Here is a 7,343-nt window from a genome sequence, read left to right as displayed (position 1 = left end):
TTGGTACTATTCCAGTTAATCTCTTGGTTGTATAATTAAATTTTAAATTTGAAAAAGTTGCACATGAATTTCAAAAATATGTAGGAATTTCAATAAATAGTTCACTGTAGTCTAATAATAACCTTGATGATGGATATTTTTCCTCAAAACATTTTGGAATTGTTTCTTGTACAGTTTAATTTTGTTGCCCAAATTAGTAACATTTTTAATTAATGTCACTATTATTCTAAAACATGACTTAAGGATATGTCAAAGTATATTGTCAAGTCTTCAACTAAGTGGCCAAATAAACAAATGTTCATTCATAAACCATCATAATCAAATGGTTTTTTAGTCTTTAGTTTTCATCCATGACTTGATATTCATACTATTTGCTCTTCAGCTATATTATTTTCTTCTGCAATCATCTCGTTCTCAATCTCAAATTTATATGGAATCTTTGCTTCACTATTGTACTCTTCCACTGGAAGATCATTATAGCTCCTATACATCGTCGTCGCATTACCCTGAGTTACGTATAGGGCAGATATAGTATACATTCCTTGCACTTCTGGACTAACTGTTCAATGTGATTATTTAAACTTGGTCAGAAGACACTCGGTCAAGCACGACATTTGCATTTCTCTATTCCTAAGTGACCTTTATGCGACTTTATTTAGTTGAACATACATTTTTCTAAATTATTGTTACCTCCATTTTTAGTATGTGTTTAGCATGTGTTTAGCATGTTTTTTTTGTTACCAAAAACTAATAAATCATCCATCCAACGAATTTTGCTCACAAATCTTAGTGTCTTAAAAAGTAAGCCATGATATTTACCATTATATGCAAGTTTTAAATCAGTTATCTGCTCTTAACTAACCTCCTTTTCTAATTCAATAATTATATCACGTTCAGCTTTAGCTCTCATTCCCAATAATTTTATGCCTTTTACCATATTTGACCATATTTGCTTCATTATGCAAAATTACAAGCAATATTTTTTCTCAGGAAATATTCCAATTTTTTAAGCATTTTTCAAGACAATCAGAAATTTTTTCACCTGTATGTGGAGGCTTCACAAAACACAATTTAAGGAGAACATGTTTTGGTTTTTTAAATTTGCTGTGAAAAAAGCAAACAGAAATTCCTAAAAAACCTTTTTTAATCCGATAATTAAGGCATATTTTGAAACGCCCGCCTTCAGGTCACGAGGGTCACGAAGTTTTCTTATTGAAACAGTAACCTTCTTCATTAAGTAAGCTGTTAAGTTTGGCAGAAGCAGGTGTCGTAAATTTAGGTTCCAAACTATTAACAAATTTCCTTAAACCTGGATTATTTACCAATGTAACTGGCTTACATGTTGCAATTATTTACCAATGTAACTGGCTTACATGTTGCAATTATCATGTAAAAAAAGGAGTTAAGTCGGCTTTTTCGCTCATGTGAATTAATAAACGATGCGGTAGTCCTATGATTAATGAACTGCCACAACGTGTGGTTCTGAGTTAATAAAGAATGTAATTTAGTGCATCCACCTTCGTGCGGTACTTTTCTTTTTATCCCCATGTGCTTTGTTTCATTTCTTAAATTACATCTGTTCAATTTCGAAGAATGGTTTCTCCTTAAATAAGGCTAGAAAAAGTTCTTATAAACTGTTTGTATATTTATATTTTATCTATCTATCTATTTATCCTACTACCTGTAAATTAGTTCGTATATGTTATTGAGTATTTACTTTAAAATAATAAAACGATTCGTTTGTTTTAAAGTAAAAACAATTCATCAAACAGATGAATAAAACAAACTTTATTGTTTGATAGGTTCTTTCCACACAACTTTGCAATTCATACTTTTTCAATATCTAGTATTGTTAAGCATAGTGATCTGTGGAATGATGCATCGTAATCAAACCATTTCCATACTATTTTTCCATACTCTACCATTTCTCTCTCTACCAGCACAAAGTTTACTCAAGTTCATCATGAAGGTTTTTGTTTGCCAACTGCTTCTTGCGAGATAAAAAAAAGTAAAAAAGCAAGATTATTATTTTTTATGCTTGTTCTTGTTCACGAAAATATCACTGCTATAGAGGGAATGGCTAATTAGGGGACGGAAGCCGAACCATTCTGCCGCTAAATATTTTTGGGAGTCCGCCTCTTTGGCTTTTTAGCGGAACTTTACATTGCCGCTGGTTAACTCTAGGTTAAATAATTTCACCAAGAATCTTGTAAACGTGAGTATTTAGTTTACAACATTAAGTCTCAATGCATTGATGTCCTTTTTTTGAATACTCTGGCGCTGCATCACCAGGCAAACTCTAAAAGAACTTATTTTAAGTTCGACAATTCAAAGACAGGTTAAATGTTAATTTACTTAAACGTTATGTTTTATTACTTTTAATGCAAGAGTTAAAACTTAACGTTCAAGTTTTAAGCGTAGTAAAGTATAATGTAGCAGTAAATAGAAGTTTTTTGTAAGTTCCTTAATGGTTTCGGAGGGACCAATTTTGAAACATTTTTTAATCATTAGATAGCAATTAAAGTTTACAAATTGCATTTAAACGTGTGTTCAATGGATCGGATTTTAGATCGTTTTAATCGCAAGTTTATATTTTATGTTTTAATCACTCATTCATATTCCATTCGAGTGGGAAAAGTTTTTTTTTTTTAATGTCGATTTCATTTGAGTGGGAAAAGCTTCATTGAATGTCGATTTTGAATATTGAATGTTTTAAGGTAAACGCTTTTATCTTTGATGTTTGAAAAAAAACTATTTATTACTTTTTTTACATAGCTTAAATATAAGTTAGAATAAAACCGTTTTTCAAAAATGTGAAATTTTTGGCTGCGAAGTACCAAAATCATTGACAAAAAAAAAAAAAATGCCTGAAACAAATTCTCAATCCGATGCGTTTTTCTTTTATGCAATTTTTTTTAAAGCTTTTATCAACAATCACAAAGTAAACACGTAATAATATCAGCAATAAATAATAATGATGATGATGTTGTAAAATTTTTAAAAAAGTTTTACAAAATCCGATTGATTGTCAGTTCATTAAAAAAAAAACAAACAAAAAATAAATTAAAAAAAAACAGAAATTGATAAATAAAGAAACTTCGAAAAGACTCAAAAAAATGAAGCGAAATGAAGTTTAATTTAAATCTAAAAAAATCCATCTTGTAAAAAAATCCTAAAATTAATTCGTTGATTTAGTTACGACTCAACGTAACTGATTTGGTACGACTCACGTAATTGATTTAGATTCTGACTCGAAATGGATTACTTAGATCAGTAATCGAATAGATTTTTGGCAATGTTTTGATATTTATGACATTTTAACACGAAATAAAGATTTATGGTAGGATAGGGTCCACCTCAAAATTTATTAAAAATTAGTCACAAATTGGACAAATTAAATGTCTTACAAATAATTAACTACCCGTAGAACTAAGCTAACAAATAATATATTGTAACAGCTATTAAATGTAGCAGTTGATAACGTATTCACTCATAAATTAATATATCATACCATACACCATGTTAGCATACATTAATATATCATACCATACACCATGTTAGCCATTTTTTTGATAATGACTAATATAATGTATAATTTATTATAACAGTAATAAAAGAATTGTACTGAACAAAATGTTTATGCAGTTAACGTTTTTAGTCATAAGAGTAAGTCAAAATCTAAGAAAGTCCTGACCATTAATACAGATATTTTAGAATAATTTTCCTGGAGCTTGTTTGATTTTCTTAAGATGTCGACGACGGTCGGGGGGAAGTCAGCATGATAAAATGTCTATCGGCGAAGGATGAAAGAGACAAGTATTTTAAATTTGAGGGGGCTAAAATCGAACTTAGTAGTATAATTGTAGGGGCTTCCGGAGCATTGACATTAGCATTGACATTATTTTTGACAATCCTTCTACATTGAAACTTAATCATAAGCGTCAGTCTATTATCTAAAATGATCAATTAACATATTGATAATTTTAGATAAATGACTGACGCTCATGATTTCGCCAGCCATTTTGAAAAAAGTTGTGCGCTCTATATTGAACACGTGCCGTCATTCACGTGTTCACATAGTCACGACCTGTTTGTTTCTAAGTTTCAAAAAGAAATTTAACTAGTGCTGCTTTTAAGTGCTCCATGGATTTTTGCAGCAGATGCTCCTTAAGCAGCTGTAGTTGTGGGTGGTGGTCAAGTAACAAACGGGATCTTGCAATCGTTCTTTTAGATATTGCAGCATACCAGGCCACACAATTCTACTTGCCTTAGTTAAAGCTCTGCCAGTGTTGGTATATCATAATTGTCTTTCGCTAATAAAGGATGTAGGAAAGGTTTGTGATGCTTAAAAATGGAGAAAATTAATGAAAAAGTATTTTGTGATATTTTTACAACAAAGAGAATAACGCTGCGCAGGCTTGTGAAAAAATTTGTGCTGTGTACGGTGAAGGTTAATTATCAAATCTGTGGCACGAAAATGGTTTGCTCGTTTTTGTTCTACTAATTTTAATGTGAATGGTGACTCATACTCTGGTCGTCCAATCAGTGCAAAAAGCTGATGAAATTCTTGAAAAAGTTCAGCAAGATAAGTATACCAGTAGTGTCGATACTGGTATAGAGCTAGGCAATGACTGTAAAGCTGTTTCGAAGCATTGCTAGAAAGTTGGCCACAAAAAGAAGCTTGATTTATGGGTTCCTTATAAGCTGAGCGTGAAAAACATGATAAACTGAACAAAATATGCAATACGCTGCTGAAACACAATCAAATCAAGCCATTTCTAAGAAATACCATACCCGGTGATGAAAAATGGATCAAATACAACAACTGGAAGATTGTGAATAAGAGATGGTGAGACGTAACAAGCATTCGTGAAACAAGGATTGACGCCGAACAATTTGATGCTGTGTGTGCATGATAGGACTAAAAGGAAATAGTCTACCATGAGCTATTTCCAAATCTTCAAAAGATTTATTCTCAAATCTACAGTGGACAACTAGAGAGATTAAGCCAGGTAATTGAAAAAAATGACCCAAATTGAATAATAGGAAAGGTGTTATCTTTCATCATGATTAATCTCGATCACTTAATCTTTGATAACCCGTCAAAAGTTGCGAGAGCTTTGATTCGAAATTTTGTTACGTCCGCCGTATAGTTCAGGTATAGTTTTTACTTTCCCTTTTTGACTTTCCTCTTTTTGAATTTCACCTATTCCAATCTCTGTAGAATACTCTCAAAGGAACTACGCTGGTTTCAAAAGAAGCTGTAAAAACCACTTGATCTTGTTTTTCAACCAGAAACCGCTAAAGTTTTTCATCAATAGCATCCAGGGGCGTGTCTAGGGGATGTCTGCTACGTCGCTGGACATACCCAAAATATGTATATATACATATTTTTTCACAACTTCAATATTTCGTTAAGTAAATATGATGCGTCGGTAGATAAAAGCAAACAGAGCGAATAATTATAATAAACTAAAGCAATAATTAAGCAAACTATACAAGGTTAACTGTTCGAACGGATGGTAAGAAGTTATTAATCCGGGATAACAGTTAGATTTACGGTTTAGTATTTTATTATACGCCAAGTTAGAATTATTTTGTTCTATCTCCAAGTTTAAATGTTGGGAGAAAGTTTTTGATTTTTTTCTTAAAGTAATAATTATTTAAAAACTTAGTCTTAATTTTTAAAGAAATAATAACTTATGCTTTAAATAATTTATGTTTAAACAAATTAGAAAAAAACTTGTAAAATAGAGCGCATTTTAGAAGTAATCATTACTTACTAAAATTAATAACTCATTTTCTCCCAACTTTTAAAATAGGAGATAGAATTAAATAATTCTAACCTCGCGCATAGTGCTTGTCAAATCGAGAACGGTCTAAAGTTTATTAAAAAAAAAAAAAAACGATTTATATATTTAAACGGAGGTTGTTTTAATTTTTGACTTAAACAAATTAATAAGAAACTTGAATGGACATACCTTTTTTTATTAAGTTATAAGGTACTTCATTTTTTAAATATTTTCTTTTGTTAATTTAAAAAAAATAAAAGTAATTATTTCTTAGAGAACAAATTCCGGACTTCCCTTTTCAATTACACCCTGAGTAAAGTTTTAGTCAAATTCTATTGATATTTATCATCAGGAGGAGAAGACTGTAATTAACAACAAGCATATATTAAAATATATCAATGGACATCCCCAACTATTTTATACAAAGCTGTGTATCTTTTTAATTACTTGCATTTTAAAAAATATAAAAAGAAAGAAAGGGTTTTAAACATTAAAAATAAAATTTGGACTTCCCTTGGTTCATAACCCTGTTTAGTGAGTATTTATTAAACATTTCTTAAACATAAAGTTTAGACAGTTTTTCAACAATTTTTTTTTGCTTCATATAAGAATAGGTCGTGTGTAATTGTTAAGCGTTGGTGCTGACTATGGTTATCATCATTTTCTTCTAAAAATAGATAGCGTGCGAAGCGATGATGTTTGATAATGGTTAGCATCATGTGCGATAAAATATCGGGCGATTGCTAAGCCGTCTTACCTCATATATGCGTTTGTGAATGAGGAAGGGGGGGGGGGGGGGAGGGGGATGCTAAAATTTAACTTTTTTTTTTTTTTTTTGGGGGGGGGGGGGGGTTAAAACTGCGACTTACCCAAAAAAATTCCTGTACACGCCCCTGGCATCATAGCTCTACCTAAAAAATTGTGAAACAAGCTTCGCAATTTGGGCTGTTTTAAAATGGAGCATATTTGGTTTAAATAAATTTATTTTGTTCCCTTTCAATTTAAAGTCTACCAGAATTGCCACATTGGAGGCACTATGAAAAGCAAAATGGCTTTTTCTCTTGGTAGTCAGCTGAGATGGCCAAAGTACCTCCTTGATTTCGGGCTTGAGTTTATTGGTATTGCCAGGGGCATATTTATGTTTTATTTTTAGAAAGGAGCGGGGAATAGGGGTGGGGATAAACCATGTAATTTTAATGGAGAGGTTAGGATTAATTGAGATTAAATATACAAATTCACGAACAGACTCACATTTACACTAACAAATAAAAACAGTCCACTTTAACAGAACCGAGCAACCTCCACTTTCAATTCAATAGCAAAATCAGTAAACAAAAAGTGAAAGAGTTTTTATTAAAGCCAAAACTATGTAAGAGCAAAGAAACTAAGAAAACAGACTTTCTATTGAATGGTTCTATTTAAAAACTCATCTCAATGAATTTTGTGCGGCTTTGCGTTTATAGCAAAAGTGTAGAGCTTAGAGTTTTTAGTTATCAGAGAGATAATTTTCTGTTCAAAACTGATTTCTTAAAGTTTAGTTAATAACAAAAA

At 31.2% G+C, this 7,343-nt stretch overlaps 1 pseudogene; it reads right to left on the bottom strand.

Moving 5' to 3' along the window:
* Positions 1-362: 362 nt before the first annotated feature.
* LOC149891260 (uncharacterized) lies at positions 363-1,925 on the bottom strand (annotated as a pseudogene).
* Between the last annotated feature and the right edge of the window lie 5,418 nt (positions 1,926-7,343).

The sequence above is a fragment of the Hydra viridissima genome, unplaced genomic scaffold, assembly GCF_058129835.1.
Source record: "Hydra viridissima isolate aposymbiotic clone 2 unplaced genomic scaffold, HvirCarnegie_v1 scaffold_3, whole genome shotgun sequence".
NCBI classification, from domain to species: domain Eukaryota; kingdom Metazoa; phylum Cnidaria; class Hydrozoa; order Anthoathecata; family Hydridae; genus Hydra; species Hydra viridissima.
This window is presented reverse-complemented; position numbering and strand designations above follow the sequence as displayed.